At 43.4% G+C, this 15,651-nt stretch overlaps 1 non-coding gene across 1 annotated transcript; it reads left to right on the forward strand.

Annotated features, from left to right (window-relative positions):
• Window positions 1-2,377: 2,377 nt before the first annotated feature.
• On the forward strand, window positions 2,378-2,446 carry TRNAA-AGC (transfer RNA alanine (anticodon AGC)). Its single transcript has one exon. It is a non-coding gene; the product is annotated as a tRNA-Ala (tRNA).
• Window positions 2,447-15,651: the final 13,205 nt, after the last annotated feature.

A 15,651-nucleotide genomic window follows, 5' to 3' on the forward strand; every position in this document is an offset into this window, starting at 1 on the left:
AAAGAGCTAAAACAAATTAAAATATATATAACAACAATTAACAATTTAAAAACATTTTAAAACAACAATTAAAAAATCACAGTGATTAAAAGCCCCAAAATTAGGTCAGAATATTAAAACATATTTAAAAACCCTAGAAAGCCAGGCCAAACAAATACATTTTATGGGCTCTCCTGAAGGCTAATAAAGAATTCAAATTGCGGATTTCCGCAGGGAGCGCATTCCACAGCCCCGGAACAGCTATAGAGAAGGCCAGCCTCAGAGTTGCCACCAAACGAGCTGGTGGTAACTGGAGACGAACCTCCTCAGATGACCTTAACGTGAGGTGGGGATCATGCAGAAGAAGACACTCTCTAAGGTAACTCGGGCCTAAGCTGATCGGGGCTTTAAAAGTAATAACCAGCACTTTCTATTTCACCCGGAAACATATTGGCAGCCAGTGTAACTGTTTCAGAATAGGCGTAATATGGTCTCTCCGGGTTGCTCCAGAGACCAATCTGGCTGCCACATTCTGAACTAACGGAAGTTTCTGAACTATGTACAAAGGCAGTCACATGTAGAGCACATTGCAATAGTCAAGCCGGGAGGTTACCAGCTGGTGCACCACTGTTTTGAGGTCATCCTCCTCAAGGAATGGGCGCAACTGTCAAATCAGCCGAAGCTGATAGAAAGCACTCCTGGCCATGGCCTCCACCTGAGAAACCAGGGTGAGGCCTGGGTCCAGGAGTACTCCCAAGCTGTGCACCTGCTCCTTCTGGGGGAGTGTAACCCCATCCAGCACAGGAAGAACTAACTCACTTCTCAGATTCTGAGCCCCCACAATGAGCACCTCCGTCTTGCTTGGATTCAGCTTCAATTTGTTATCCCTCATCCATCCCATTACCGCCTGTAGGCAAGCATTTAGAGAATGAGTGCTATTTCCTGAAGATGAGAAGGAGAAGTAGATTTGGATGTCATCAGCATACTGATAACACCCAGCACCAAGTCTCATGAGGGACTCCATATACCAGCTTCTGCTTAGAGGAGCAACTGTCACCAAGCTCCACTGTCTGGGATCTACCCAAGAGATAGAAACAGAACCACTGCAGAGAAGTGCCCCCTATTCCCAACTCCCCAGGCAACCCAGAAGGATACCATGGTTGATGGCATCGAATGCCACCGAGAGATCCAAGAGGACCAACAGAGTCACACTCCCTCTGTCAATTCCCCAGTAAAGGTCATCCATCAGGCGGACCAAGGCTGTCTCAACCCCATAGCCCTTTCTAAAGCCGTTTGAAATGGGTCTAGATAATCAGTTTCCTCCAAAAGCACCTGGAGCTGGCTAGCCACCACCCTCTCAACCTTGCCCAGCCAGGTGAGATTGGAGATTGGCCTATGACTATCCATCGCTGAGGGATCCAGGGAAGGCTTCTTAAGAAGCGGTGTAACTATTGCCTCCTTCAAACAGGGAGGCACCCTACCCTCCCTCAGTGGTGCATTTATGATATTAACTAGGCCATCTCCAACAATCTCTCCACCAGATTGGAGCAGCCAAGTTGGGCAAGGATCCAGAGAACAAGTGGTAGGCCGTACCGCTCCAAGCAGCTTGTCCATGCCATCAGGAGTCACAGATTGAAACTGATCCAACCTAACACTGCAAGAGGGATTGCTGGATACCTCCCTCATAGACCCTGCAGAAATAGTGGAGTCCAAGTTGGCCCCAATACAGGAGATTTTATCCGCAAAGAACCCACTAAAGGCGTCACAGCAGAGTATCTCCGGGAGCTGATTTGTTATGTGTGATTTGACCCTATGGGAAGGGTGATTTGACCCTTGAGAAGCTGAGTGTTGGCCCGGCATATGTGCTCCAGCTGAACATTTATTACAATCATGTACCAGATGCCAAACCTTCAGAAGTAAAACCCCCAAAGAAGCAGAGACCATCTGCCAAAGTTGAGTGAGGAAACCTGCAAGTGGCTGAGTAATATAAGACCCCAAGTTCATATTCAGTTCTGACTGATGATGTAGCTGTCTACCAGAAGGACAAAAGAGATCTACAAAGCAGTAAGTAGGCTTGAGCCAATGATGGATGAAACAACAGAGGATACAGATGTACCTTCTTCATACACAGACAAGATGTGGTCTCAAGACAGAATAAACAAAACTGTATCTGCTCAAACTGACAGTAAGACTTCAGAACGCGCTTTTGACACTGAGATCCCAGTGACTACATCAAGGTAGAATTGTGAGAACATTTATTGGATGCAGAGAGTAATATTTTCTTTGAAAGGAAAAATAAAATGGCAATAGGAACTGAAGTGTTTTGTATGAGTGCATGGAAGGAAAACATCTGGGGAATAACAGCAGAAAACTAGGGCTACAGCCCTAGGGGAATGAGGCTGTAGCTCAGTGGAAGAACATCTGCTTAGCATGCAGAAGGCCCTAGGTTCAATCCCTAGCATCTCCAGTTACCTCTGAGAAAAATCCATACCTGAAGCCCTGGAGAGATCCACTGCCAGAATAGACAGTACCAAGCTGAATGGACCAATGACCTGACTCAGTAGATGGCACTTTCCAGGTCCAGCCTATGCATACAGGTTACCTAGGCAGTTGCCTTGGACACCATATCTTGTGGGGGGGGGGGGGTGCCACACCAAAATAAATAGCTGCCAAGTTTTGGTGGGAGTGAGTGCTGTGTCATGCCAAAAAAACACACAGCAGTAAATGCTAAAGTGGTTTTCTTCCCCCACACTGCCCTAACCTCCCTCCACGAAACTGCTGAGCCTGCAGGCAAAGCCAATGAGTTTGAGGGAATCTTGCTTACAAAATGCAGTTGGCAGCACAATTGAAAGCATGTTTGCTCAGAAGTTAGTCTCACTGTTTTTAGAGGTGTTCATGAACTGGTTTGATGCAAACTGGTTCAACTCCAACAGGCCAGTTCGATGGTTTGACTGCAAACTGAATTGGAGGCAGTTCAGACTGCGATCGAACCAAACTGGTCCCAGTTCAAGATGAACTGGGTCATACCAGTTCTAAACACCTGAGATGAACCAAGTCGTACCAGTTCTAAACCAGGCTGGTTCGACGGCTCAGTCATGAACCGAACTGGAGGCAGTTCGATCTGCAGTTGAACCAAACTGGACCTGGTCTGAGATGAACTGGCTCGTACCAGTTCTAAATGAATTCATCTTGATTTTGAACTGAACTGCCCTAAAAGGTTCTGTGAACACCCCTAACTGTGTTCAGTGGGGCTTACACTCCCTAGTGAGAGGGTTCAGGATTGCAGTGGTAGATTACCAAATTTTTGTTCCCTTTGAGAAGTTGTTCTTTCTTTGAAACTAATGGGATCTCCTGATGCTTCATGTAGACAGATTGTTCCCTGGCTCTGTAATGATAACACAGATTAAATTCTTCATTTAATCCACAAGCAAGTGTTGAGATCTGAGGGAGAAACCCAGCATTTTAGCACGTTGTGTAATGTCCTTCCTAACAGCCACTTTGAGTTGTAAAAGTTGCAGACTGCTAAGTAAAGTTTTTCATTCCACACCTCAGTCTCCTTTGGCATCCATAGTTTCATAATGTTTGCAGTGCAAATCTTACAGGATGGATTTTGAAAATCCATAACAAAGTATTGCAATTTTTTTAAAAAAGGATGAAATAGTGCTTTATGAATGTGAAAAAAACCAAACAGACGTATTGAACTTTGCACTTGCTTCTTTTTGTGTGTTGCTTTGCTTTGCTAAGCTGGCTAGAGAGGGACAACTCCTTGCTTCCAGCAGTCAATCTTAGTGACACATCTTCAAGGATGGACAAAACAGTAGAGGAAAATGAATAGTGGTGTTTAAAGACTGAGGAGTTAGACTGGGCCACAGCTGTCTTTATGTGGCATTGGAGACAAGAGTGGTGGGACACCTCCTCAATTTGTTTCTCAGTGTGCTGCTGCTTTGCTTGAAAGGTTGTAGACAGCTGTCAGCAGTGGATGGATGGATTTCTAAGACTTTTTGTCATATTGATGATTGCTTATAGAAGTCCCCTTTATTATTTTATCAGAGAAAGTTATGTGCCACTTATCCAAGGTGAAGTTCGGATTGTGGAGTCAGTGAAGGGAGGGGGTGAGGAAGTAATTGTAGTTACTACTTTAGAGCAGCAAAGCAGTATTTCTGGGTTTTTATTTGCTCTGGAGAAGGAGGAAGTGTTGAAATGGGTTAGAAATTTCTCTTCTACAAGATAAGCTCATAGGAACGTAGAAAGCTGCCTTGCATTGAGTCAGATCCCGTCCAGTATTGTCTATACAGACTGGCAGTGGCAAAAATGACATGTATTGAGAATTTGTTATCAGATTTGATGCACAAAAATATTGATTAATATTCTATTGTAGATTGTTTGCAACTTCCAATGAAGGCAGAAGTCCAGTAAGCCAAAACAGGATCATCTGGTAGGTGTATTGAAAATTCAGAGATATCTGACAATTTCTCAGGAAAGAGCTTCTTATCTCATCTATGCAATGTGCCCACTTGCTTTTACTTAGTCCAAGCATCTCCCGAGGTTGTGTGTATTGTGATCTAGGGTTGCCATCAAGTAAAGCTTACCAGTTTTATTCACAGACTTAAGGCATGCAAATAGGGAGGTAACAGGAGGTCCAAGGCCATTCCATCTGCCTTGCCTGGACTTCCAACTGGCCCCTCTGCCTCCTGTGGAGCTTCCAGCCTAGACAGGGAGCAAACTGCTTGTCTGCTGCCAAGCTCTAGCTGGCTGGTTGCCAGCCCCCAGATTGCTGAACAATACCACCTGTCACCTGCCCTGGGAGCTGCTTGTGGGAGGAGTGGCTGTTGGGGCTTGTCGGCTTAAAAGCAAGGAGGCTCGCCAAAGGGGGCCGGCCTTTGGGGCTGGGACTTCGAGGGTGGGACTGAGGTCTGGGGGGTTGGGTTGGGCCAGGCCTTTTGCAGATATGTGTTTGGGCTCTCTTGAGTGGGATGGTGCTGGGAGTGCACCCAGGGGTTCTAGGGCAGCTATTACTGTAGTGGTGGGGAATAGAAGAATTGGTGCTAGCAGAGCAGCTGGCTGTTACAGGGGAAGGGAAATCAGTAATTTAGAAACTGTTTCCACTTCCAACTGCTTTGTCAACTCTCAGGCCTCAGGGAGCAGCTCCAATGATACACAGAGTCTGGCCTTGCTCCTCTGTAATGCCAGGTCAGTTCAGAATAAGACCGAAATTGTCCATGATTTGATTGTGGATGAGGGAGCTGACCTGGCATGTATAACTGAGACCTGATTGGGGGAGGCGAGTGGTCCAGTGTGAGCTCAGTTTCTCCCACCAGGTTACTCTGTCGTGGAGCAGGCCAGGGGAAGTGAGTGGTGGTGGTGGTGGAGTGGCTGTGGTCCATAAGAATACCATTTCCCTTACCAGGGCCCCTGTGAGACAGCTGACTTACAGTATATTGAGTGCATATTTTTGTGGCTGGGAACTAGGGATAGATTGGGGATTCTGTTGGTGTACCGTCCACCCCGCTGCCCAACTGACTCCCTAACTGAGCTGACAGAGCTGGTCGCAGAATTGGTGTTGGAGTCTCCTAGACTTTTGGTGCTGGGGGACTTCAATATCCACTTTGGGGCTGGCTTGTCTGGTTTGGCTTAGGAGTTCATAGCAGCCATGACAACTATGGGACTATCCCAATTAGTATCTGAACCAACTCATGTTGCCGGCCACGTACTCGTTTTGGTATTTTGTTCGGATCAGGGGGGTGTTCTGTGGGTGGGGGATCTGGTGGTTTCCTCATTGTCATGGATGGACCACTACCTGGTTAAGGTTGGTTTCACAGCTGCATTCCACCCCTGCAGGGGTGGTGTACATATTAGGATGGTCCGTCCAAAAAGGCTGCTGGACCCAGTAGGATTTCAAAAGGTCTTGGAGGATTTTGATGATGGTGCACCCAGTGATTCTCTCGATGCCCTGGTGGGAACCTGGAACAGAGAACTCATCAGGGCAGTAGATACGATTGCTCCTAAGCATCCCTTCTGACCTGCTTCAAAAATGGCCCCTTGGTATACTGAGGAGTTGCAGGGGCTGAAGTGGTTGGGTAGGTGACTAGAGCACCAGTGGAGGAGAACTTGGTTCGAATCTGACAAGAAGATACAGCATGTGACCCATTTGAATACTTATATGGTGGCAGTGCATGCAGCAAAAAAGAAATTTTGATCTGCATGCATTGCGACTGCAGTTTTGCACTCAGCAGAGCTATCTTGGGTTGTGAGGAGTTTGGTTTCTGCTCCTATTATCTCAAATCCATCCCCGGGGTCATTCTGCTATGATGCTTTTCATGGGTTCTTTGTGAACAAGATCTCCTGTATTCGAGCCAACTTGAACTCTACTATTTTTGCAAGGTCTATGGAGGGAGTGTCCAGCAATCCCTCTTGCAGTATTATATTGGATCAGTTTCAATCTGTGACTCCTGAAGATGTGGGAAAGCTGCTTGGAGTGGTGCGGCCAACCACCTGTTCTCTGGATCCTTGCCTGACTTGGCTGCTTCTATCTAGCAGGGAGATTGCTGGAAGTGGCCTAGTTAATATCATAAATGCATCGCTGAGGGAGGGTAGGGTGCCCACTTGTCTGAAGGAGGCAATGGTTAGACCACTTCTAAAGAAGCCTTCCCTGGACCCCTTGGCGATGGATAGTTACAGGCCAATCTCCAATCTCGCTTGGTTGGGCAAGGTGATTGAGAGGGTGGGGGCCGACCAGCTCCAGGCAGTCTTGGAGGAAACTGATTATCTAAACCCATTTCAAACTGGCTTTAGAGCTGGCTATGGGGTTGAGACAGCCTTGGTCGGCCTGATGGATGACCTTTACCGGGGAATTGACAGAGGAAGTGTGACTCTTTTGGTCCTCTTGGAACTCTCGGCGGCATTCGATAGCATCAACCATGGTATCCTTCTGGATCGCCTGGGGGAGTTGGGGACAGGGGGCTATGGTTTGCAGTGGTTCCGCTCCTACCTCTCAGGTAGATTCCAGATGGTGGAGTTTGGTGACAGTTGCTCCTCAAAACAGGAGCTGTTATATAGAGTTCCCCAGTGCTCCATTCTGCCACCAATGCTTTTTAATATCTACTTGAAACCGCTTGGTGAGGTAATCAGGAGATTTAATGCTGAGTGTTATCAGTATGCTGATGACATCCAAATCTACTTCTCCTTCTCATCTTCAGGAAATGGCACTCATTCTCTAAATGCTTGCCTACAGGCAGTAATGGGCTGGATGAGGGATAACAAATTGAAGCTGAATCCAAGCAAGACGCAGGTGCTCATTGTGGGGTCTCAGAATCTGAGAGGTGAGTTACTGTAGATCTTCCTGTGCTTGATGGGGTTGCAGTTCCCCAGAAGGAGCAGGTGCACAGCTTGGGAGTACTCCTGGACCCAGGCCTCTCCCTGGTATCTCAGGTGGAGGTCATGGCCAGGAGTGCTTTCTATCAGCTTCAGCTGATTCGACAGCTGCGCCCATTCCTTGAAGAGGATGACCTCAGAACAGTGGTGCATCAGCTGGTAACCTCGCACTTGACTATTGCAATGTGCTCTACATGGGGCTGCCTTTGTATGTAGTCCAAAAACTTCAGTTAATTCAGAATGTGGCAGCCAGATTGGTCTCTGGGGCTACCCGGAGAGACCATTTTATGCCTGTTTTGTAACAGTTACACTGGTTGCCAATATGTTTCCGGACAAAATAAAAAGTGCTGGTTATTACCTTTAAAGCCCTGAATGGCTTAGGTCCAAGTTATCTTAAAGAGTTTCCTCTTCTGCATGATCCCCACTGTACGTTAAGGTCATCCAAGGAGGTCCCTCTCCAGTTACCACCAGTTCGTTTTGTGATGACTCAGAGGCGGGCCTTCTCTTTAGCTGCTCCTGGTCTGTGGAATGCACTCCCAGCAGAAATCTGCAATCTGAATTCTTTATTGACCTTCAGGAGAGCCCTTAAAACCTATATGTTTGGCCTGACCTTCCAGGGTTTTAAATGACTGAAAAAACTGTTTTAAAATTGTTTTAAATGGTTGCCCTGGATCTCCAGGGGTTTTTAGCTGTTGAATTGTTTAATTGGTTTTATTTTGTTTTGATAGTTCTGATTTTAACTGTTAACTTGTTTTAATTGTTTTTACCTTGGCCCTGACACATTTTGGAAGGGGGGTATATAAATTGAATGAATGAATGAATGAATGAATGAATAAATAAATAAATAAATAAATAAAATGTGTGGCAAAGGTTATGTCAAAATATAAGTATAAGCAAAACTATAACATTTTAAGAAGCATAAAATATGTGTGGCACTTGAAGCTACTATTAAGAGTGCTGTTGTGAATAATCAATTCCACCCCAATGTCCCTAACCCTTTTCTATACTAAATGAATCTGAGCCCTTAACCTATACTACTACTGCTGCTGCTGCTACTGCTACTTATATACCGCTTTTCAACCAAAGTTCTCAAAAAGGTTTACATAGAAAACTAAATAATACATAAATAAGATGGATCCCTGTCCCCAAAGGGCTCACAATCTAAAAAGAAACATAAGGCAGATACCAGCGACAGCCTCTGGAGGGATGCTGTGCTGGGGCTGGATAGGGTCAGTTGCTCTCCTCCTGCTAAATATATGAGAATCACCACTTTAAAAGGTGTCTCTTTGCTCAGTTAGCAAAGATGTACCCCTAAGTGAAATCACATTTACCCTTCTGGAAGCTTGAGAAGCGTGCAGGCTTCTCCCAAAGGTAACTATGTGCCGTGATGCCTCACCTTGGGGTATTATGATGATAGTAGTTGGTTAACTAGACCACTGTCACCACTTGAGGGAACTTTTAGTGCTTAACCTGATCCCTCAAGCATCTCAGGGTAGCTGTGTCATCTCTGCTTGTCCATCATCTTCCATTGTGTGCGAATTGACAGAAATGGAGCCACACAGGATATTCCACAACCAAGGGTTTATTGTTGTTTGAAATACTTGTAACATACTCTCCTTTGCACAGAGCTACATAAACTATATCTTCCATCCCAGAAAAACAGTTTCCCTCGAACTGATTTTTACTGTCACCAACTCCCCCAAACTGGATATGGAATCCCCATTGCCCAATCAACACAGTGCTTTTGCTGGCTTTACAACATACAACACAAAACCTCCAGTATAACTCTAGATCTCTGTATGCAAACATAAATGCAAAAAAATATTCTCCAACTTCTAAATTCTAAAGCAAAAAAAGCCCCCCCCCCGTTCACCACAGTTGGAACATGTATGCATATGTGTTGGAATGGTCCTAATAGCTATGCTTTTTACAAAGCTATTGTAAAAATTGTGCACAAAGTTATTGGGCAACTGATGCCTCTATTGGTATTGTTTCTGGGAGCTATCAGACAAATTATCCTGAGGCAATACAGATATTCAGTGGCTAACTTACTAAAAACAGCATGCACCTTATTTACTGAATATTGGAAGGAGAATCAGGTTCCCATATGTGAAGCCCAACAATGTGGGCTGTTGGCTTGCTATAAACACTAGATAATATTTGTCTTATTCTAAGGTTTTTACCATTCTCCAAGTTGTGCTGTATAGCAACCAACCCGTAGAAGGATGGAAGCACTTTAAAAGAATCATTCCTGAGGATTGCCTATAATAGACAATAAGACATACAAACTGCTGGTGCAAGTGCATACCTGTGTTGTACTGCAGGATTCCATCTTGTCCCCCAAATTGCTTAATAACTACGTAACTACTGGATGGGCTTATCCAAAGATTTGGACTGAAGTGTCAACAGTATGTGGATGATACAGATTTGTCCCTTCTTTTTCTCCCCCAGAGAGGTGGAGGAGGTTCTAAATCAGTGTCTGGAGTTATTAATGGCATGGATGTGGGCAAACAAGGTGAAATTTAATCCAGATTAGATGGTGTTGATTGGGGGTTGCAATGATCTGGACATAGGTGTTTAGCCTGTTCTGGGTAGGGATTTCACTTCCCAGGATGATTCTGGCATGCAGCTTGAAAGCACTCCTGGATCCAGAAGAGAGCTGGTCTTGTGGTAGGAAGCATGACTTGTCCCCTTAGCTAAGCAGGGTCCATCCTGGTTGCATATGAATGGGAGACTACATGTGAGCACTGTAAGATATTCCCCTTAGGGAATGGAGCCGCTCTGTGGAGAGAGCATCTAAGTTCCAAGTTCTCTCCCTAGCATTTCCAATTCAGGGCTGAGAGGGATTCCTGCCTGCAACCTTGGAGAAGTTGCTGCCAGTCTGTGTAGACAATGCTGAGCTAGATGCACCAATGGCCTGACTCAGTATATGGCAGCTGCCTATGTTCCTATGTACTGTACTCCTGTATGTTCCTATGTGTCATGGCAGTGGCCTGGGGTGCATTTCAACACCTTCGACAGGTGCACCAACTGCACCACTATCTGGAGGAATCTGGCCACAGTTCATGCACTTGCTACTTTTGGGTTGTATTATTGGAACACACTCCAAATGGGCTGCCTTTCAATAGCATTCAAAAACTTCATTCAGTTCAGAATACAGCAGTCAGGCTGTTCAGATCACTCCAGTGTTGTTTTAATTTACACTGGTTATCAGTTTGCTCCTAGGCTCACTTCAAAGACCTGGAGAGCTTTCCCAAAGTGGATTTTTTTAAACCCGGGATATAAATCGGGCTGCACTCTAACATGCAGTGAAAAACCTGATTTGGGTGTGAAGTGCTACCTGATCGCATGCAGGGACTTCGGAGTAAATCTGGCCAATATGTGAATGCACGTCTCTAAGATGTATAAGTTGTTGCTTTTGGAGGAGACAAGAGACGATGTGGTTAAAACGACTATGATAAAATGGGCTCAAGATGTGGGTCATAATATAGAGATGGCAGCTTGGGGAAAATTATGGAAAACTGATTTAAAGTTCACTGCATGTTATACTTTAAAAGAAAATTATTATAAGATGATGTACAGGTGGTATCTGCCACTGAAAAAATTATCATTAATGTATAAAAATGTTTCAAACAAATGTTGGAAATGTGGACAATGTGAAGGAACTTTCTTCCATATGTGGTGGTCATGTGGGAAGGCAAGGCCTTTTGGGATATGATATATAATGAGCTGAAGAAAAATTTTAAAATGACATTTCCTAAGAGGCCAGAATCCTTCTTGTTGGGAATAACTCAAGGCGAGTTCTCTAGAAGAAATTTAACTTTTTTATGTATGCAACCACGGTGGCTAGAATAGAATATGCGCAGAAATGGAAAGATAATAAAATGCCTTCAAAAGAAGACTGGTTGATAAAAATTTTGGAATATGCGGAGATGGCAAAACTTACAACACTTATAAGGGATGAAAACTTGGAATGTTTTAAAGAAGATTGGGAACCTTTCTTACTTTACTTAAAGAACTATTTTTCTAACATGGACCTTTCAGCAGGGTTTGAAATTTAGTATCACAGCCGGTTGGGGTAGGGTAAAATCAAATTGTAAGGTGGAATATATATGTTTTGTAATATTATAGCAATGGCTTATATGTATAGTTAACAAGAACCGTGCAGACTGGTAAGCGGGAAGTCAACATTTACTTAATTAAGTGTAACTTGATTGTTAAGATATTGTAAAAATCAATAACATTTTAAAATGGCAAAAAAATATGTGCACACACACCTCTATTCCAGAGGAGATGCAAACTAAAAGCCAGGTGTGAAGAACTTCCTGGCCTTAACCTTTAAGGCCTGGGAGCAGGAGCGGGATAGTTCCTTTTGGTTGAGCTTGCCTGGGTGCTCCACTCCACTCAATAACTGAATCTCTGTCTGAAGTTCAGCAGGTGAGGACATGTGATGAGGCTTTCCCAACTGTGGAATGCTCTCTCCAAGAAGATCCATTTGTCTACCTTGCCACTTTCTGGCAAGCCACTAAAACATGACTGTGATGGCATTGTGATTGCCCATTAGGTCTTGATTCTCTCCCCCCCCCCCTTTCTTTTGGGGCTGCTTATAGAGTTATTTTCTTCGTGTTTCAAACTGATTATTTTACACATTCATAATTGTGTTTCCCAGATTTGTAATTGTGGGTCTCCTTGAACATGTTTTCAATGGAAAGCCAGAATATAAATATTTAAGAGAGAAATAAACACAGATGGTGGTGTTGGGAGAGCTCTTAATGATGTGAACTAGAGCCCAGTGCATGCAGAAGCATCCTGGAATAAAGACAAGAAACCTGCCCTGCATGGGCACATGTCAGCACATGTATGTGTTGATGGGGCACATTTTGTGAGTGTATGTATGTAGGCGGTGGTGCAGCAGGGGGCCCAGAGTAGTATTGGAGAGCTGTGGAGTGTCTTTTCTGGCAGACCTTCTTCACCTCACCAGATTTTGGAAAGTTACCGACTTCCAAAGTTATTGTGAAAACACTCTTAAATTAACAGATCGCTTTCTTTGTCATGAACCCAGTTGTCTACTAAGATCATCTAGAGCAGGGATTCTCAACACTGGGTCCCCAGATGTTATTGGACTTCAATTCCCATAATCCCTACCAAAGGCCCATGAGGTGCCACCAGCTCATTTGGTGGCAACTTGGAATTGGACCATCTCTGTGGCTGCCCCGGGGCTTTGGAATATGCTCCCTGTGGAAATAAGAGCATCCCCTTTTCCGAACCTCAAGATGTACCTGTTTTCTCAGGCTTTTAATTGAAGATTTTAAAATGGAATGTGTTTTTATCTGTGATCTTGTTTTATTAAGTGAATGTTAAGTGTTTTATACTGTTTTAATATTTAACAAATTACTTATTAATTACATAAATAAATAATTTATTTATTATATAAGTGAATGAACGAATGATTAAATAAATAAATAAATAAATAAATAAATAAATAAAATATTTAATAAAGTTTGTACACCTGCTAGAGATGTTTATATCAGGCAGTATAGAAATAGGAGAAAATAAGTAAATTATTTGTGAGTAGTCCCATTGGCCAAGTTAGTCATGATAAACTTGACCCATTAATTTAAATGGGACTACTCAGGAGTACTTACATCTTGAAGTCAGCCTCCATAAGGAATAGTTTGTAGGCAGCCCAGGTAGCTCAAGGAGGTCACTAGAAAACATTAAATGCTAAGAGTTTATTACTTTACTTAAAACAGCACCATGGCTAGCCGTCTTACTTGATCATGATGATCAGCTCCACAGTCCCTCACAACACCATCCTGCCAGTAGGAAACCTCTCTCCACTCTGAGAGAGGAGAGTGCGTGAGAAGACCAACAAAATCATTATCCCCCTATGTTCCTTGCAGTAGGGATCCTTTTCAAAGGCAACAGGAAATTATGTCTCTGAAACAAAAATCAATTTGCACTCCTGTTGGATATTTTTCCAGCATCTCGTTTCCTGGAGGTCTGTGTGCATGACAGAGAATGAAAATCAAGTGCTGAGATTGGTGGCTCTAATTGGCGTGGTGCACAGGAGTGTAAGAACTTTGTGAATTGTGAGGAAGTTGGTGAGTTTAAAAGACCCTTCCCAATTGACGCAGAATGTCTCCAAGCCCTGTTGGGATCAATGGCAGACATTAGCATGGGCAACACACATTGCAGGCGGCTGTGCGGCTTGGCTGAGCTGTGCATAGCAAATGAGTGCTTTAAAGAGAAACACACTTGCTAACCTTGAATTATGGAATACAAAAAAGAAAAGAAAAAGAATGTGCAAGAATGCAATAATAAACACTTCTCATCCCCAGCATCTCTGACTTTAGCGACATGCTCTAGTGGTCCAAATATTTCAAAATATGGTGTTTCCGCAGGTGAACATGATCATATTATGCATGACTGTGTTGACAGAATGGAACAGAGAGGGGAGGAGCAGCTTCCAGGAGAAGAAGCTTAATTGAGATTCAACTCCATATGATTAATATGGCTCAGTGGAAGTGAATGCTTTCTTGTGCAGATGAGTGAAGTTTATTCATGAGGGTGCATACACACCTTCCTTTGCTGTATCTTAGGGTCATTTCACACATGACAGTTTCCTTATGTATTGCTGTTGAGAGGTGGGAAAAACCCCTGTATATACATGTATATTATTATTATTATTATTATTATTATTAACATTTATATCCTGCTCTTCCTCCAAGGAGCCCAGTACTACATACTTGAGTTTCCCTTTCACAACAACCCAAGTAGGTTAGGCTGAGAGAGACGTGACTGGCCCACCCAGCTAGTTTTCATGGCTGAATGGGGATTTGAACTTGGGTCTCCCCAGTCCTAGTCCAGCACTCTAACCACTACACCACGCTGGCTCTCTGCAGCCACTAATAGATATACAGATATACAGTCAAAGTAATGTAATAGATATACTGCAAATATACAGTCAAAGCAATGTAAGTGGCTCTTTCTCTCAGTTGAGAAGCTATGGACTGTATAGTGGGTTTCCACTGGTCACAGAGAACTTGCCTGATCTTCACACATGCTTGTCTGGGAGTGACTTGAGGCTGGGCCTTCTCTGTGGCTGCTCCAGGGTTTTGGAATGAGCTTCCTGTCAAAATAAGAGCTTCTTCTTCTCTGATTGCTTTCAGAAAGACCCTTAAGATATATATCTTCTGTTTTTAAAAGCAGAATTAAATGCCTGTTTTCTCGGGCTTTTAATTAAAATTAATTAAAACTGTTTGTTTTTCTCCTGTGAAATTATTTTAACAGTTTACTTTGTGCATTGCTTTAAATTGTTTTTTATTCTGTGAAAGTGTTTTGTTTATTTTTATTTTTATATTGTAGTTTGTATTATGTCTACATGTATTATGGTACATATAATTATGATATATACATCTACGCCTGTAGATGTATATATCAGGCTATATATAAATTTGATAGATAGATAGATAGATAGATAGATAGATAGATAGATAGATAGTGCAAATCCATCTGCATGATTTTTTTTTCCTATTCCCTTCTAAGGAAAATATCATGCTTGCAACAACCAAGTGCAGAAGCTGGTGATTTTTGTTAATAATTTGATAAACCACTCAGACATTATCTGATTAGTCCTGTAGATTTCACTGGCTGACATTTAGTGCAGCATAATGTGGGTGGTGCTGATCCAGCTGCACTGCTGTCAGCTTGTCGTGAAGTGCTGACAGTTGACATAAATACTCCAAGCAGCATGCCCGCATCCTGGAAGCACTAGTTAGATTGGTGAAACATTGCTGATGGTCAAGCAATGAGTTTCTTATCTAGCGGGTGCTTCCAGCTGCTGCAAAAGCAGAAGAGTGCCAGTGCTTCACTGCATGTCCACAGCAGGAGAGCAGGTGGATTGGAACCTCCTGTGTTATGCTGTACTGGATGTCAGCCACTGGATCACAAAGTCAAAAAGACTGTGCTTCACATCAAGTGCCCCACAACTTTAATCTTGGGAAAGTCTACCATGTTGAGAAATTTCAATATGAAGATCTTATGCTAATTTCCAAGGCTTGCTTTCTCTATCTTCATAGCTCTTCACAGATCACACCTAAATCCATGGCAAAGTGAAACCCTACTGATTGTTAAGGAACTAAAGATGGGTTGTAGTTCACTGTGTATTTTGTGAATGTCTCTGTGCTACAGATGAATAATATCCAACTGCTGTTCAAAGTAGAGGAATAAACCATCATTTGGAAAAAGGGGGCATTGGCTTTGGATTAATCAGTTCCATGATGCCAGAATAGATAAGTG

Source organism: Hemicordylus capensis, chromosome 3, assembly GCF_027244095.1.
Source record: "Hemicordylus capensis ecotype Gifberg chromosome 3, rHemCap1.1.pri, whole genome shotgun sequence".
Taxonomy (NCBI): domain Eukaryota; kingdom Metazoa; phylum Chordata; class Lepidosauria; order Squamata; family Cordylidae; genus Hemicordylus; species Hemicordylus capensis.